The sequence below is a fragment of the Dromiciops gliroides genome, chromosome 3, assembly GCF_019393635.1.
Source record: "Dromiciops gliroides isolate mDroGli1 chromosome 3, mDroGli1.pri, whole genome shotgun sequence".
Classification (NCBI taxonomy): domain Eukaryota; kingdom Metazoa; phylum Chordata; class Mammalia; order Microbiotheria; family Microbiotheriidae; genus Dromiciops; species Dromiciops gliroides.
In genome coordinates, this window is record NC_057863.1 from 667,866,972 (window position 1) to 667,875,744 (window position 8,773).

The window sequence follows — 8,773 nt, forward strand, 5'->3', positions numbered from 1 at the left end:
TGTTTTCTGAGGTTTTTCTGAAACTATGTCCTTCATCATTTCTTATAGCACAATAGTATTCCATCACACTCATATATAATTTTTTTTTTTACTGATTGAAAAAGATGGGAGACCATTCTTGATGGCTATTGCTTGGCAGGCTTTTCTTTGATACACCTGCAAATGGTAGAGTCAAAGTCCAAAAGGGGTTTGGCTGGCTCTAGAGTGCTGGGTTTAATGTATCAGAAGAACCAAGAGAACATTGTATTCAGTAATAGCAATATAGTAAGGGTACTCAACTATGAGAGACTTAGCTACCCTGCAACACAATTTCAAAGGATGCCTCAAGAAACATACTATCCACTTCCAGCAACTCTGAGTAGAGATCGAAACATATTTTTAAGCCTTCTTTATTTTTGTTTGGACTTACTTTGTATATTTTCTTTTGCAACATGGCTAAAATAGAAGTATGTTTTTATAACTTTACATGTGTAATCAAGATCATACTGCTTGCCTTTTCAAGTAGTATGAGAAGGGAAGGATGGAAGGAGAGAATTTGAAACTCAAAATTTTTAAAAAAATGAATGTTAATTTTTTGTACCTAATTGGGAATATTTAACAAAATAAATAAAAATTTTATTTAAAAACAATTCATTAGATAACTTTATCCAAGAGAATGACAATAATGAGACAACATACCAAAATCTATGGGATGCAGCCAAAGCAGTGCTTAGGGGAAAATTTATAGCTCTAAATGCTTACATGAATAAAAAAGAGAAAGAGGAGATTAATGAATTGAGCATGCAACTTAAAAAGTTAGAAAAAGAACAAATTAGAAATCCCCAATTAGACACTAACTTAGAGATCCTGAAAATTAAAGGAGAAATTAATAAGATTGAAAGCAAAAAAACTATAGAATTAATCAATAAAACTAAGAGCTGGTTTTATGAAAAAACCAATAAAATAGATAAAATATTGGTTAATTTGATTAAAAAAAAGAAAGAAAACCAAATTACCAGTATCAAAAATGAAAAGGGTGATGTTACCACCAATGAAGTGGAAATTAAAGCAATAATTAGGAAATATTTTGCCCAACTGTATGCCAATAAATTTGACAATCTAAATGAAATGGATGAATATTTACAAAGATACAAACTGCCCAGGTTAACTGAAGAGGAAATAAAATCCTTAAATAAACCCATATTAGAAAAAGAAATTGAACAAGCTATTAATGAACTCCCTAAGAAAAAATCCCCAGGGCCAGATGGGTTTATGGGTGAATTTTACCAAACATTTAAAGAACAATTAATTCCAATATTATACAAATTATTTGGAAAAATAGGTGAAGAAGGAGTTCTACCAAATTCGTTTTATGACACAAATATGGTGGTGATACCAAAACCAGGCAAAGCAAAAACAGAGAAAGAAAATTATAGACCAATCTCCCTAATGAATATTGATGCTGAAATCTTAAATAAGATATTAGCAAGGAGATTACAGCAAGTGATCACCAGGATAATACACTATGACCAGGTGGGATTTATACCAGGAATGCAGGGCTGGTTCAACATTAGGAAAACTATTAACATAATCAACCACATCAATAAGAAAACCAACCAAAATCATATGATTATCTCAATAGATGCAGAGAAAGCTTTTGACAAAGTACAGCACCCATTCCTAATAAAAACACTAGAGAGTTTAGGAATAGGGGGAGCTTTCCTTAGAATAATAAACAGTATCTACCTAAAGCCATCAGCAAGTATTATATGCAATGGAGATAAATTAGAGGCCTTCCCAATAAGATCAGGGGGGAAACAGGGATGTCCATTATCACCCCTATTATTTAATATTGTTCTAGAAATGTTAGCTTTAGCAATCAGAGAAGAGAAGGGAATTAAAGGAATTAGAATAGGCAAGGAGGAAACAAAACTATCACTCTTTGCAGATGATATGATGGTATACTTAAGGAATCCTCGAGAATCAAGTCAAAAATTACTTGAAACAATTAACAACTTTAGCAAAGTAGCAGGATATAAAATAAATCCACATAAATCATCAGCATTTCTATACATGACCAACAAAGTCCAGCAACAAGAGATAGAAAGAGAAATTCCATTTAAAGTAACGGTAGATAATATAAAATACTTGGGAGTCTACTTGCCAAGACAAACCCAGGAACTCTATGAACACAACTACCAAACACTCTTCACACAAATCAAATCAGATCTAAATAATTGGAAAGATAGCAATTGCTCATGGATAGGCAGAGCTAATATAGTAAAAATGACAATACTGCCTAAATTAATTTACTTATTCAGTGCCATACCAATCAGACTACCTAAAAATTATTTTATACAGCTAGAAAAAATAATAACAAAATTCATCTGGAAAAACAAAAAATCAAGAATATCCAGGGAAATAATGAAAAAAAATTCACAGGAAGGTGGGTTAGCGGTACCAAACCTGGAGCTTTACTATAAAGCGGCAGTCATCAAAACTATCTGGTACTGGCTAAAAAATAGAGTGGTAGATCAATGGAATAGGCTAGGCTCAGGAAATGCAGTAGTAAATGACACTAGTAATGTAGTGTTTGATAAACCCAAAGACTCCAGCTTCTGGAATAGGAACTCAGTATTTGACAAAAACTGCTGGGAAAACTGGAAGATAGTATGGCAGAAATTAGGCATAGACCAACATCTTACACCTTATACTAAAATAAGGTCAAAATGGATACATGATTTAGACATAAGAGGTGATACCATAGGTAAATTAGGAGAGAAAGGAATAGTGTACCTATCAGATCTTTGGAAAGGAAAACAGTTTTTGACCAAACAAGAGATAGAGTATATTATAAAATGCAAAATGGATGATTTTGATTATATTAAATTAAAAAATTTTTGTACAAACAGAAGCAATGCATCCAAAATTGGAAGGGAGGCAGAAAGCTGGGAAACAATTTTTGAGGTCAGTGCTTCTGATAAAGGCCTCATCTCTAAAATATATAGGGAATTAAATCAAATTTATAAGAATCCAAGTCATTCCCCAATTGAGAAATGGTCAAAGGATATGAACAGGCAGTTTTCTGATGAAGAAACCAAAGCTATCTATTCCCATATGAAAAAATGCTCTAAATCTCTAATGATTAGAGAGATGCAAATTAAAACAACTCTGAGGTACCACCTGACACCTATCAGATTGGCTAAATGACAAAAAAGGAAGATAATAAATGTTGGAGAGGCTGTGGGAAAATTGGAACACTAATGCATTGTTGGTGGAGCTGTGAGCTGATCCAACCATTCTGGAGAGCAATTTGGAATTATGCCCAAAGGGCAATAAAGCTGTGCATACCCTTTGACCCAGCAATCCACTTTTAGGTCTTTTGCCCAAAGAAATCATGGAAGGGGGAAAGGGACCCACATGTACAAAAATATTTATAGCTGCTCTTTACGTGGTAGCAAGGAATTGGAAGTTGAGGGGGTGCCCATCAATTGGGGAATGGCTGGACAAGTTGTGGTATATGAATACAATGGAATACTATTGTGCTGTAAGAAATGATGAGCAGGAAGAGTTCAGAGAAACCTGGAGGGTCTTACGTGAGCTGATGATGAGTGAGATGAGCAGAACCAGAAGAACATTGTACACAGTATCATCAACATTGAGTGTTGACCTACTGTGATGGACTATATTCTTCTCACCAATGCAATGGTACAGAAGAGTTCCAGGGAACTCATGATAGAAGAGGATCTCCAAATCCAAGAAAAAAAAGAAAGAAAGAACTGTGGAGTATAGATGCTGATTGAACCATATTATTTCTTTTGTTTTGGGTGCTGTTGGTTTTTTTTTCTTTCTATTTTGAGGTTTTGCATCACTGCTCTGATTCTTTCTCTTGTAACAGGATTAATGCAGAAATAGGATTAATGTTATTATGTGTATATATATGTGTGTGTGTGTATATATATATATATATATATATATATATATGTATAGAGATATATAGATATAACCTATATCAGATTACCTGCTGTCTAGGGGAGGGGGGAGGGAGGGGTGGGAGGGAGAAAAATCTGAAATTGTAAAGCTTGTATAAACAAAAGTTGAGAACTATCTTTACATGTAATAGAAAAAATAAAATACCTCATACATTAAAAACAATTCATTAGGAGAAATAATGAAAAAAAATGACTGAAGGGAGAAACAGCACATCCAGACTTCAACCTATATTATAAAGCAAGAGTCATCAATCCTATTTGATATTGGTTAAAAAAAATAAACAGATCAGTGGAACAAAGTGGGAAACAAAGAATAATCAGAAACAATAGAATTTAATAATCCGTGTTTGATTAAAGAAGGAACTTAAATTATTCAGGAAATAATTCCCTATTTTATCAAAATTGCTGGGAAAACTGGGAAGCAGTCTGACAGAAATTAGATTTAGAGCAATTATTCTATAGCACATTATAAATGGATATATGACCTTAATATTAAAGATTATTTTATAAAATTACTAGAGAAGTAGATAACATGGCTTTCACAGCTATGGGTAGAAGGCGAATTCTTGGAAGCTTTAGATATAGGGGCCCTAATGTTGACATCTTCCTCTGAGGGTGCCCCTTGGTCTTCCTTGTTACTGAAGAAACTTTCTATGGTCCTCACCTTTCTCTGTCTGCTCATCTTGCCTTTCTTTTACTAGACTTTTAGCTCCTTAAAGTGGGGCACTGTTTCCAGGCTGCAGTATCCCAAGCTTAAGAAGTCCCAGGTGGTATTATTTAAGGAGAATCAGGTTCTTCCCTTGCCTGGCCTGTTTCCTGGTCCTAGATGACCCCAGACCAACTTGCCAATCAACCAGCTTTGTGTGTTGTGGTTGTTAGCTCTGACGAGCCTGTGCCCCTCCCCCACCTGGGCCACTGCTACTCAAGCCTACCTCCTGGTTCCCAGCAGGGGTGTAAAATCCAAGTTCTGCCTTAGCACCAGCATAGACCCCTGTAGTCTCTTCCCTGCCCAGGGCTCAGCCCATTCATCAGACTGTGAGCTTAGTTTCAGATGACACTGGTGCTTCAGCTGATTCAGAGGCTCTGGGGGTCTCCTTCTCTGGTGAGGACTTCCTGAGACTGGATCTGTGTCAGGGTGACTGTGGGGTTGGGCCCGACTCCTGTATCAGCACAGCAGCTCCCTCCTTCTGACCTTCCAAGCTGTTCTTGGTTAGAAGATGATTTCAGCACATTCTTCTGTGAGTTTTGCTGCTCTGGGCATTTTCCTATGACCTTATTTGGATGTTTTTTGGAGCGATCGTGTTATGAGTTCGGGAACTCATTGCCTTTCCTCTGCCATCTTGGCTCCGCCGAATTCTTAAGCAAACCAAAGATAGAAGCAATGAAATTGAAAAGCTCCTGCACAAACAAAATTAGTGCACCAAGGAGGGGAAGGGAGGTAGTTGAATAGAAAAAAAAAATCTTTGTATCAAATCTCTCTGATAAAAATTTGCTAAGATATATAAACAATTAAAAGATATGTGTGTGTATATATACACATATGTACAGACATACATGCATATGTGTGTGTGTGTGTGTGTGTGTGTGTGTATATATCTCACAAAATGTCATTCCTCAATAGGTAAGTGGTGAAAGCATATGAGCAATTTTCAAGATTACTTGCCAGCTATTAACACCTATATTAAATAATAATAATGTCATTTTGGCTCATTTGTTAAATGGGAAATAGACTAATGAAGCTCAATTTATCAGCCCCGAATAGGAAAAATAACCAAAAAAGGTAACCAGAGTTGTCCCCTACCACCACGAGAGTGCATCGTAACTATGCCACTGGGTTATCTTCATGAGTCTAGTTTGGGTGACTGTGCCAACCTTAGCCCACAGAGAAAAGAGATAAAAAGACTATGAGCTCAGGATCCAGGCCCACCAGAATCTGATAAATGTTCCAGAAACTAAAGCTGAGATGACTGGCCTATAATCTGAAGATTCCATTCTCTTCCTATTTTTGGACGTCAAAACAAAATGTGCCCATTTCCAATGCTATGGAACTTCAGTCAATGACTAATGTGCTTCCAAACATTACTTAGGGGGTCTCAATCATTCCATTCACCATGTCTTTCGGGAGCCAAGGATACAATTCATCTGGGTTAGGGCAGCTCATTACCCTCTTACTGTCTATCCCATTACCTATCTTGGGCATCAATTATCCATTCATCACTTTTGTACCATCCATTCTAGTCCCCAAACTACTTTCTTTGGAAGCAATATGAAAACTGAGAGTTTGTGCCTTCTATCTCTCTGTTGGCATAGCATGTAGAGTATGCACTTGGGAATCATAAAGTCCTGGGCTCATATCCGACCTCAAACTTTAGCTGTGTGATGCTGGACTAGACTTTTAACTTCTTGGTGCCTCAATTTCCTTATCTATAGTAAGGGAGAAAGACTAGATGGTTTCTGAGGTTCCTTTCAGCTTGAGTTCTGTCAATCCTATTCCTTCTTTGAGTCTTCTTTGCCATAATACTAGCTAAAAAGACCCTTTCTCTTTCCTTGCTAGACCCAGCACATTCTAAGCTTTAGCTATCTTGGAGTCATTTTTTTGCTCTTGAAATAATTTAGACAGAAACATGCCACACTTTTGTATCCATACTCTTTTATATGCCTTTGTTTCCATCTTCTGAACAAATTTGGTAAATTATTTTTCTGTGTCTCTATACTGGTCTATTTAGAGTAGACAACTGCTGTTCGCTCCAGCATTGCTTTTTTTTTTTTTTTTTTACAGGGCAATGAGGGTTAAGTGACTTGCCCAGGATCATCACACAGCTAGTGTCAAATGTCTGAGGCTGGATTTGAACTCAGCTCTTCCTGAATCCAGGGCCAGTGCTTTATCTACTGCACCACCTAGCTGCCCCCTCCTCTCTAGACTTTTGTTCCATGAGATCCTAATTAACTTCCCTCTGTCTTCTTTGAAGTCTGCTCTTTCAGGTTAGACTATGTATGCCTAACTATCTTCCTCTCTCCTTCAGCCTCAAAGATGGAGCAGTTACCTTCCCTCACCCTACACAGTTCCCACCATTTTCACCCCAACAGCTCTTCCCTGTTGATAAAGAGTTGTATCTAGAATTAAATTTTCCCTTGTTGATTTCTTACCCTTCGAAGGAGAAAGTTATAACTGCTTGGTTTTTATTTCTTGTTCTTTTTTTTTTTTTTGAATGAGGTAATTTTGGGTTAAGCAATTTGCCCAGGGTCACACAGCTATAGTAAGTGTCAAGTGTCTGAGTCCGGATTTGAACTCAGGTACTCCTGCCTCCAGGGCCGGTGCTCTACCCACTGCGCTACCTAGCTGCCCCTATTCCTTGTTCTTAAAGAAGACCAAAATGACATCACTATATTGGGGTCAAGGTACACTGTATCTGACTGTGGCTGATCAGATTAATAGCTCAGAAGGATCTATCATAAGTTGGACACAAGTAGTCCATGCGAGCAATTGAAGGGAGATATCTTTAAATCTGTGCATCTCACATGACTTTTGAGCTGCTGCAATTCTGCTTTGCTCAAAGAGCACACCCTCTTCTTTGATGTGGGCATGCCATGCTAGGTGGTCCTGTGCCTGTGTTTCCCATGTCCCAGTATAGATTCCAAAGTTCTTGAGAGAGACCTTGAGAGTGTCCTTGTATCATTTCTTCTGTCCTTCATGTGATCACCTCCCTTGTGTGAGTTCTTCATAAAATAGTCTTTTAGGCAAATGTACTGTTGGTATCTGAACAATGTGATCAGACCATTGAAGTTGTGCTTTGTGTAGGAGAGTTTGAATGTTTGGCAATTTACCTTAAGAAAGAACCTCAGTAATTAATGAAAAAAGTTCAAAGGCAGGTGGCCTAGTCATACCAGAGCTAAAACTATACTATAAAGCAGCAATCATCAAAATTATTTGGTACTGGCTGAGAAATAGAGTGCTGGATCAGTGGAATGGGTTGGGCACACAATTCACAGTAGTAAATGAATTTAGCAATCTACTGTCTGATAAACCCAATGACTTCAGCTTCTTGGATAAGAACTCATTATCTGACAAAAACTGCTTGGAAAACTAGAAAATAGTATGGCAGAAACTAGGCATAGACCAACATCTTATACCATATATCAAGATATGGTCAAAATGGGTACATGATTTAGACATAAAGGATGATACCATGGGCAGATTAGGAGAGGAAGGAATAGATTACCTGTCAAATCTACAGAGAGAAGAAGAATCTATTAACAAACAAAAAATAGAGAACATTATGCAATGCAAAATGGATAATTTTGATCCCATTAAATTAAAAAGGGGTTGCACAAACAAAACCAATGCAACCAAGATCAGAAGCAAAGCAGAAAGCTGGGAACCAATTTTTATAGTAAATGTTCCTGATAAAGGCCTCCTTTCTCAAATATATGGAGAACTTAATCAAGTTTATAAGAATACAAGTCATTCCCCATTTGAAAAATAGTCAAAAGATATGAACAGAAAATTTTTAGATGAAGAAATTAAAGCTATCTATAGTCATATGAAAAAAATTTCTAAATCACTATTGATTAAAGAAATGAAAATTAAAACAACCCTGAGTTACCACGTCACACCCAGTAGATTGACTAATATGACAAAAAAGGAAAGTAATAAATGTTGGAGAAGATGTGGGAAAATTGGAATGCTAATGCGTTATTGGTGGAGTTGTGAAATAAATGATCTAGCTATTTTGTAGATCAATTTGGAAGCATGTCCAAAGGGCTATACTGTGCATACCCTTTGACCTAGCAAAAGCACTACT